Source organism: Otolemur garnettii, unplaced genomic scaffold, assembly GCF_000181295.1.
Source record: "Otolemur garnettii isolate 467f Iridium unplaced genomic scaffold, OtoGar3 scaffold00009, whole genome shotgun sequence".
In the NCBI taxonomy this organism is placed as follows: Eukaryota; Metazoa; Chordata; class Mammalia; order Primates; family Galagidae; genus Otolemur; species Otolemur garnettii.
In genome coordinates this window covers 20,055,305-20,064,386 of record NW_003852404.1, presented here as the reverse complement: position 1 = coordinate 20,064,386, position 9,082 = coordinate 20,055,305, and the positions used below count along the sequence as shown (strand labels likewise).

Sequence of the window (9,082 nt, the reverse complement as noted above, 5' to 3'; positions counted from 1 at the left end):
TACTTTTCAAAGTCAATTCAGCAATTCGGTTACCCAGAAAACTTAAAAAAAAAAGTTCCACTCATTTTCATAGGATTTCACAGAAATTCCAAGAGAAAAGATGAATTTATTGTTCCTGTGAGTTTCTGGTTCATTCAAAAATTTGAAATTCGAAAACTTCAAAATGTCATCAACCAAGCGAAGAATATGAGAATGCTTTCTCTAATTTGGATGAGACTATTTTGAACTAGCAGCCGAAACCTTTTTCGAAAAGAAATACTTCAGTAGTCTTACAGAGCTTCTGAGTGAATTCAGCAAATTTCACATTTATACAAGACACAAGCACCACTGGCAACGCTCTCTGGAAATTAGTTCTACAGTTGTTTCATGTCCACCATGCAAAGGCAAAGTTGAACAGAATTTTTCTCCACATAGCTAATCAAACTGCCCAGTGATTTTTTTTTCCAGTGCTTTTTTTGAAACAGCTTAAGGGCTCTGCTGTTTGAAAGTTAGCCCCTGGTACGTGGCAGGCTGTTGGGGGTTTTTTGTTTGTTTTGCTCTCCTTGCCTGCAGATGTGGTGTTCCGTGTGTACATCTGTTGTATGAATGATCAAGGTAATCTGAAGTAGTGGTTTGCTATAGGAGACCCAAACACCCAAGAGCACTTGGAACAAGACCAAGCAGGGTGAGTCACTTGTGTTAGAAGCCACGCCAACCCTGCTGCCAGTAGCCTACTGTATTTTGCTCCTGGAAGGTCTCATTAAGAAAAGGTGCCAGCTTAAATGCTTGATGAGGAGATAGATCTTGGACTCCTTACCTAGACCCAGAGTATCTGGGTAAGAACCAAAGACCTCTGAGACTGTAACCTATGAAAACTCATGCTTAAGACGGCCACATGTTAAGAGGAAGTGATATTTTAAGTGATCTTTTGGTGACCTCATTGTCTATACGAAACAGAAGTCTAGTAGTTCTGTTCTTGGAACTCTTATTCTATTAGGATTTAGCAAAAACGTTTGACCAATACACTGTAAGGTTTCCTGCTGGTTTTCCAGCCATAAGACTGAAAATAATTTCCCCAAAGGTCACATAATTTTACACATGTATGGTACAGCCAAAAGAGGTACTTATGCCTTGCTTATTAATCATATGGATAGGAAAAGCCCAGATCATATCTGTAATTTCCCATATAACACATCAAATTTGGCCTATAAAAAAAGAAGTTAATTTATAAATGTTATAAAAGAAAAATTATAAAACCTCAGAAGAGCTATTAAAAACTACACTATCTGGAAATTCATATCCAAGTCCAAACTAAGACTAAGGAAGGCACCACATGTTTCTGACTTCAGATCCTGTGTCACTGAAAACAAAGCAAGGAGATTTGAGAAGTATGTTCCCTATCTTAAATATTTGCAGATGGACATGCTTTCAGTGCCCAATTTTTTTTTCCATGAAGTGGACTCAGCACTATCTTCTTCTTCTCTTATTTATGAAATCCTAATGTCCTCAGGTCTCAGTCTGTAACTGGAATAAAGACACTACTTATAAAGTACCTTAGGCTCTGAAGAGTTTCTCCCAGAACCCAAGAAATTCTGGCACTTTCCAGAGAGTGTCTTTAATGTCTATTGGTTGTGCTCCTGACTTTTTTCCATGATCCATAGGGAATCAAGTGTCTACTTGTCTTAAGCCACCAATCTTTCATAATCTTCTCCAGGACAGCCCCTGGCGTCCTCGGTGCTACTCAGCAACGTAGCACCATCACCTTCCGTCTTCCCTGCCAGGTACATGCTGGATTCCACCCAGAAAATGGGCAAAATACGTCTAATTCCTGAGTTCACAAGGCTCAGTACTATTCCTTGCCCCTTCCAGGAAGTGGATACCACATCACCCCCTTGTGTTTCCTGCCTCCCCAACTCCTAGAGGCCTCTTGGGCCTTCAGATATAAAACTTCTCCTCTCTGCTTTCTCTGCCCTTCTCCAAATGCAAATCAGACATGCAAATACATCCCTGGGAGGATTGCCGCATCCAAAAAGCTGTTCTCAGTTTAGGCTAAGCACAGATCACAGTCTACATCTACATTTGCTCTGTTGGAACACCAGACTACTGTAGTTAATAAAGATGAGATACGGAGTTGCCGTTATACCTCAGCCATTTGTATTTTCAGTAAGAAGAATGTCACAATTCTTCCTGGCTTGCCAGAAATTTGAATGAAAATGTACTGATCTAGGGGCAAAACTTTGTGCTGGCTAGGTAAAATAACATGTGATATTGTTCATCGGAAATAATGGCAAACAGAAAGATTTTCCATCTTGTCAAACAGATGGAATGGGCTTGGATAGAAAGAAGAGAGAAAAACGGTAGAATAAACATCAGTTGTGAGCTCCACTAAGAGAATTGGTAGGTGTTATACATGAAAGAGATGGGCTGAAGTGGTTTATAAGAAGGTGTAATCCATTTTACCAGCGTGATTTTATGTCACCTGGCATTATGCATTGTAGATACAATGCAGGAAATATGAAAGTGGAGAAAAATGAGGTTATCCATAAAAGTGTTCAGTTAGTCTCTTATCCCAGATGAGCTATAAAATAGTGAGATGACCCAGGAACAACCCGGCACAGGGATTAACCCATATGAATGGTCACAAACGGGGGAGGTTAAACAGGGAAGCAAGAGAACTAGATGCTCAAGTGACGGAAAGTCCTAACAAAAGAAAAGAAGAAGAATGAAGAATATGTATTAAAAAATGATGACTCCTTTGCCAAAGAGAGAAAAGTTAACGTAGAACATAATTTGTGTGCTCCATAAATCTTTAATGATCACAGCACAGAGAGTGTTTTTTAAATGTGGTAATTAGAAAATGTTTAGATGATCACTTTTGAAATAGAGACAGATCTCTAGTCCAAGATTTAAAATCTTCTGGGTCCGTTCTGTTGTTCATCAAGCGAGAGATGTGAGATTTACATATTATTTTCAGATTCATAATTCTGCTCAGTTAAATAGAGACATGATTGGTATCTTAAATACAAACTGGATCATCTGGCTCCTTGCTTCCACAGAGTCTGAATCAGTGCCATCCCCTTTTTCGGAAATCAATATCTAAAGATGTTTCCAAGGCATCACAATATTATGTTGGCCTAGTTACAAAAGAAGAAGTGTCCTTTCCAAATCCCACTCGTGTGTGTAAATGCAAGCATGCTTACTGGTCGGGGTAACAGGCAGCCTTTGGTCTACAAATGTTCCCAAGAAGGAAATGCATTACCAGCAATATTATAATGCAGAAACTAGCAAGATTCTTTTAAAGTCATAATTCACACATCCAAGTGTATGTTATTGCTTTTAAGTATCCATTTGGGACGGTACATACTTACCTTAATAAGACTGCCATTGCTCAAAACATGTTTTAGAGTTCCTTTTCAAAGATAGTCTTCACTTTCTGTGGCACATTTTTCTGACGGTTCGTATGTAACGTGTCTTCATCTTTAAAGTGTAAACTTGATTTATAAATAACTAAAAATAATTCAGAAGTAAATCTGAATAAGAAAGACAATTAAGTTGGGCAATCCCACAAGGAGAGGTAAGGGGCACATTGCAACAATTTTGTTAGAAGGTATTCTTTTAGATATATTTACCTTTGGTCAAGGTGCTAATTGTGTTACAAGTCACACTCTCAAGCCTTTTTGAGATGATTTCATTGTCTTCACTTTTTTTTTTTTTTAGACAGAGCCTCAAGCTGTCCCCCTGGGTAGAGTGCTGTGGCATCACAGCTCACAGCAACCTCCAACTCCTGGGCTCAAGTGAGTCTCCTGCCTCAGCCTCCCAAGTAGCTGGGATCACAGGCGCCCGCCACAACGCCTGGCTATTTTTTGGTTGCAGCCGTCATTGCTGTTTGGCGGGCCTGGGCTGGATTTGAACCCGCCACCTTAGGTGTATTGACAGGCGCCTTAGCCACTTGAGCCATAGGCGCTTAGCCTGTCTTCACTTTTGAAAGCAGTAATCTCCTGAATTCTTCTCCTGACAAAGAGAATACGTTTCTCTTTGTGTGTTTCAGAATGTGTTAATGTACATTTATTTCATTACAGTGAAAGCAAAGATTTTACAAAATTCAATTATTTGTAGTTAGAAGGACAAAAAGGTTCTAGGTATAGTTTAGCTTCACTATTGAATAATTTAATTAGACAAAATACTTGCAACTAAGTCACACATAAACTTCTTATAACATACCACATCAAAATATGAGATTTCTTTTAGCTAGTTCTTTCCATTGTTCATGTAATCATTAACTCTGAAAGATGTTTAGATGAGAATTGTAATAATATTTATACTATTGTATTTTTTTTGCTAAAGATTTTTCCCCTTTTTAAAATAACATTTTAAAACCTCTCTTATGCTATTCAATTGCAAATATTAATATTTATACTTTTTCTATGATATATATGGGAAATTTTTGATGCAAGATACAGTAAAATAATATTTTGCTTTAAGTTTTAGAACTTGAAGCTGATATAAATCCATTTTACTAGCCTTTAAATTATATCAACTCGGCCAAACTTACTTATGCAAATATGTTTTCTCCCTACCACTGTGCTCACTGAGAAGGACTGCTGACTCAGGTGGTTCATAGCTTTTAAAATAATTGTTCAATATGATATAAGGTTATAGACTGTGGTCACAAATTCCTGAATTCTAAGAGAAGGCCTAGGAGTCTATTCCATAGTATTTCAACTTTATGAAGTTCACACTTGACTCTTATTCTTTCCTACTAACTTAAGAATATTTAAGTATTTAACTTGATTTCTAAAGTATAGGCAGCTTTCTGGAGCTCCACTTCAGTACCCTGCAACCCTCCAGTCTCCAGCATGCCCGGTCTGACCCACAGTGGCACTAACGTGAGTTCTTCAGGGCACTCTCCCAGCAAAGCAGAGGCCACCCGGGTAGCAGGATCCACTGTCCAGCAAAAGAAAAATGCCAGCTATGGAACAAGGAGAGCCAGCCGCCCGACCTCGGCAGGCATTGGGGGCATGTGGCAGTTCTACACGGAAGATTCACCTGGGCCCAAAGTTGGCCCTGTTCCAGTATTGGTTATGAGTCTTCTGTTATGTCTATTGGTTATGAGTCATCACTTCTGTATTTATGTTGCACATTTGGGGCAAGTACACTCATTCATAGATTTAGTTACATCCATCTGTCATCTGAAGAAGAAGGAAAAAACCAACATATCTGGGACCAAAAATATAATGATTTTCTGTTCATGAGAAAGAAATTTTATGTCTGCTGTTTTATAGCAGACTTAACAAGAATTGATTTTGATAAATCAGTTTTTTTAAATGGCTAGTAAACTTAAATTCATTTTTAAAATAATAATAAAATAAAATATAGAATATATGTTTTGAAAATCAAATCATGCCAAAGGCATGGGAGTATTACAGTAGTAATAAGGTGAAAATGTGCAGTAAGAAAAGTTTCGCATGGAAATAGACATGGCCGCAGTGAGGTGGCGGACTTTTGAGCTAAGTTTACTTTCACTTATACTTATATTTAGAGTAGCTATTTTGGAGTAGAGCATCTGGGCCTTTTGAAGCAACTTCGTCACCTTCAGGATATTCCTATAAGGCAAATATTAGATTTTTGGAATTATTCCACAGTCCTAGACCAGACAGCTTCACATCAGAATTCTATGAAACCTTTAAAGAGGAACTAGTACCTCAAAATATAAAAATATAAAAAAAGAAGGAATACTACCCAATATATTCTATGAAGTAAACATCACCTGATCCCCAAACCAGGAAAAGACCCAACAAGAAAAGAAAACTAGTTAGAAAAATCTCTAATGAATATTGATGCAAAAATATTTAAGATCCCAGCAAACAGAATCCAGCAACACATCAGACAAATTATACACCATGACCAAGTGGGTTTTATCCCAGGGTCTCAAGGCTGGTTCAATGTATGTGAATCTATAAATATAATTCAGCACATAAATTAAAAAACAAAGAAGACCATATGATTCTCTCAATTGATGCAAAAAAGCTTTTGATAATATCCAGCATCCTTTCATGATCAGAACACTTAAGAAAATTGGTATAGAAGAGACATTTTTTAAACTGATAGAGGCCATCTACAGCAAACCCACCACCAAAATCATACTGAATGGAGTTAAATTGAAATCATTTCCACTCAGATCAGGAACCAGGCAAGGTTGCCCATTGTCTCCACTGCTTTTTAACATTGTAGTGGAAGTCTTAGCCATTGCAATTAGGCAAGAAAAGGTGATCAAAGGTATCCATATAGGGTCAAAAGAGATCAAACTTTCACTCTTTACAGATGATATGATTGTATATCTGGAAAACACCAGGGATTCTACTACAAAACTCTTAGAAGTGATCAAGGAATACAACAGCATCTCAGGTTACAAAATCAACACTCACAAATCTGCAGTCTTCATATATACCAACAATAGTCAAGCTGAAAAACCAGTCAAGGACTCTATTACTTTTACAGTAGTGCCAAAGAAGAAGAAATATTTGGGAGTTTACCTAACAAAGGATGTGAAAGATCTCTATAAAGAGAACTATGCAATTTTAAGAAAAGAAATAGCTAAAGATATTAACACATGGAAAAATATACCATGCTCATGGTTGGGAAGAATCAACATTATTAAAATGTCCACACTACCCAAAGCAATATACAATTTTAATGCAATCCCTATAAAGCACCACTGCCATACTTTAAAGACCTCAAAAAAGTAATACTTCATTTTATATGGAATCAGAAAAAAACTTGAATAGCCAAGATATTACTCAGAAATAAAAACAAATCAGGAGGACTCAAGCTACCAGACCTCAGACTATACTATAAACCGATAGTGATGAAAACAGCATGGTACTGGCACAAAAACAGAGAGGTAGATGCATGGAACAGAATAGAAACCAAGAGATGAACCCAGCTATTTACTGTCATTTGACTATTGATAAGCCAATTAAAACATTCAGTTGGGAAAAGATTCTCTATTTAACAAATGGTGCTGGGTGAACTGGCTGGCAACCTGTAGAAGACTGAAACTGGACCCACACCTTTTACCATTAACTAAGATAGACTCTCACTGGATTAAAGATTTAAACTGAAGACATGAAACTATAAAAATAGTGGAAGAAAATACAGGGAAAACTTGAATAACTTGGCCTAGGAGAATACTTTATGAGGAGGACTCCCTGGGTGATTGAAGCAAGACCAAATACATTACTGGGAGCTGATCAAACTAAAAAGCTTCTGCACAGACAAGAACACAGTAAGTAAAGCAAGCAGACAGCCCTCAGAATGGGAGAAGATATTTGCAGGTTATGTCTCTGACAAAGGTTTAATAACAAGAATCCACAGAGAACTCAAAAATATTAGCAAGAAAAGAACAAGTGATCTCAAGGTGCCCACCATCTCAGGGTGGGCAAGGGACTTGAAGATAAACTTCTGTGAAGAAGACAGGTGCATGGCCTACAGACATATGAAAAAATGCTCATCATCCTTAATCATCAGAGAAATGGAAATCAAAACCACTATGAGATATCATCTAACTCCTAAGATTAGCCCACATCACAAAATCCCCAAACCATAGATGTTGGCATGGATGTAGAGAAAAGGGAACACTTCTGCCCTGCTGTGGGAATGCAAACTAATACATTCCTTTTGGAAAGAAGTTTAGAGATAACTTAGGGATCTAAAAATAGACCTACCATTCTATCTTTCAATTCCTCTACTAGGTGTATATCCAGAATACCAAAAATCACTTTATAACAAAGATATTTGCACCAAAATGTTTATTGCAACCCAGTTCACAATTGCTAAGTCATGGAAGAAGCCCAAGTGCCCATCGACCCATGAATGGATTAATAAATTGTGGTATATGTACACCATGGAATACTATGTAGCCTTAAAAAAGATGGAAATTTTACCTCCTTCATGTTTACATGGATGGAGCAGGAACATATTCTTCTTAGCAAAGTATCACAAGAATGGAAGAAAAAGTATCCAAATTACTCAGCCCTACTATGAAACCAATTTATAAGCACCCACACTTCCATATGAAAGCTACAACCCAACTACAGCCCAAGATGAAGGGGGAAGGGGAAGGGGAGGAGAGGGGAGGGGGAAAGATGGGTGGAGGGAGGGTAATTGGTGGGACCACACCTATGGTGCATTTTACAATTGTACATGTTAAATCTACTAAGTGTAGAATATAAATGTCTTAACACAATAACTAAGAAAATGAGGTGAAGTCTATGTTAACCAGTTTGACTAAAGTATTTCAAATTGTATATAAAACCAGTACATTGTACCCCATGACTGCATTAATGTACACAGCTATGATTTAATTTAAAAAATAGAGTAGCTATTTTCCCTAGAAACGTAAACGGAAGTCTCTGAGACATAGTCTTCAGATATGGATCTCTCTACTTCATCACTGTTGGCCTTTGGAGCTGGATAATTCTCTGCTAGCTGTGTGGATCGGGGTGACAGTATGGCTGGCACTGTGTGGATGGGGTGACAGTGTCACTGTCAGTGTTTGGATGGGGGTGATGGTGTCACTGTTGCTGTGTGGATAGGAGTGACAGTGTGGCTGTCATTGTGTGGATGGGGTGACAGTGTCATTGTGTGGGTAGGAGTGACAGTGTTGCTGTCACTGGTGGATGGGGTGACAGTGTAACCATCACTGTGTGATGGGGTGACAGTGTCACTGTCACTGTGTGGAGGGGGTGACAGTGTGGCTGTTGCTATGTGAATGGGGTGACAGTGTCACTGTCATTGTGTGGATGCGGGTGACAGTGTGGCTGTTGCTGTGTGGATGGGGTGACAGTGTCACTGTCATTGTGTGGATGCGGGTGACAGTGTGGCTGTTGCTGTGTGGATGGGGTGACAGTGTGGCTGTTATTGTGTGGATGGGGTGACAGTGTTGCTGTCATTGTGTGGATGGGTGACAATGTTGCTGTAGCTGTGTGGATGGGGTGACAGTGTTGCTGTAGCTGTGTGGATGCGGGTGACAGTGTGGCTGTTATTGTGTGGATGGGGTGACAGTGTTGCTGTAGCTGTGTGGATGGGGTGACAGTGTTGCTGT

General features: G+C 38.7%; 1 pseudogene; it reads left to right on the top strand.

The window, feature by feature from the left end:
- The first annotated feature begins 4,790 nt into the window (after positions 1-4,790).
- On the top strand, positions 4,791-5,145 carry LOC111723211 (annotated as a pseudogene).
- The last annotated feature ends 3,937 nt before the right edge of the window (positions 5,146-9,082 follow it).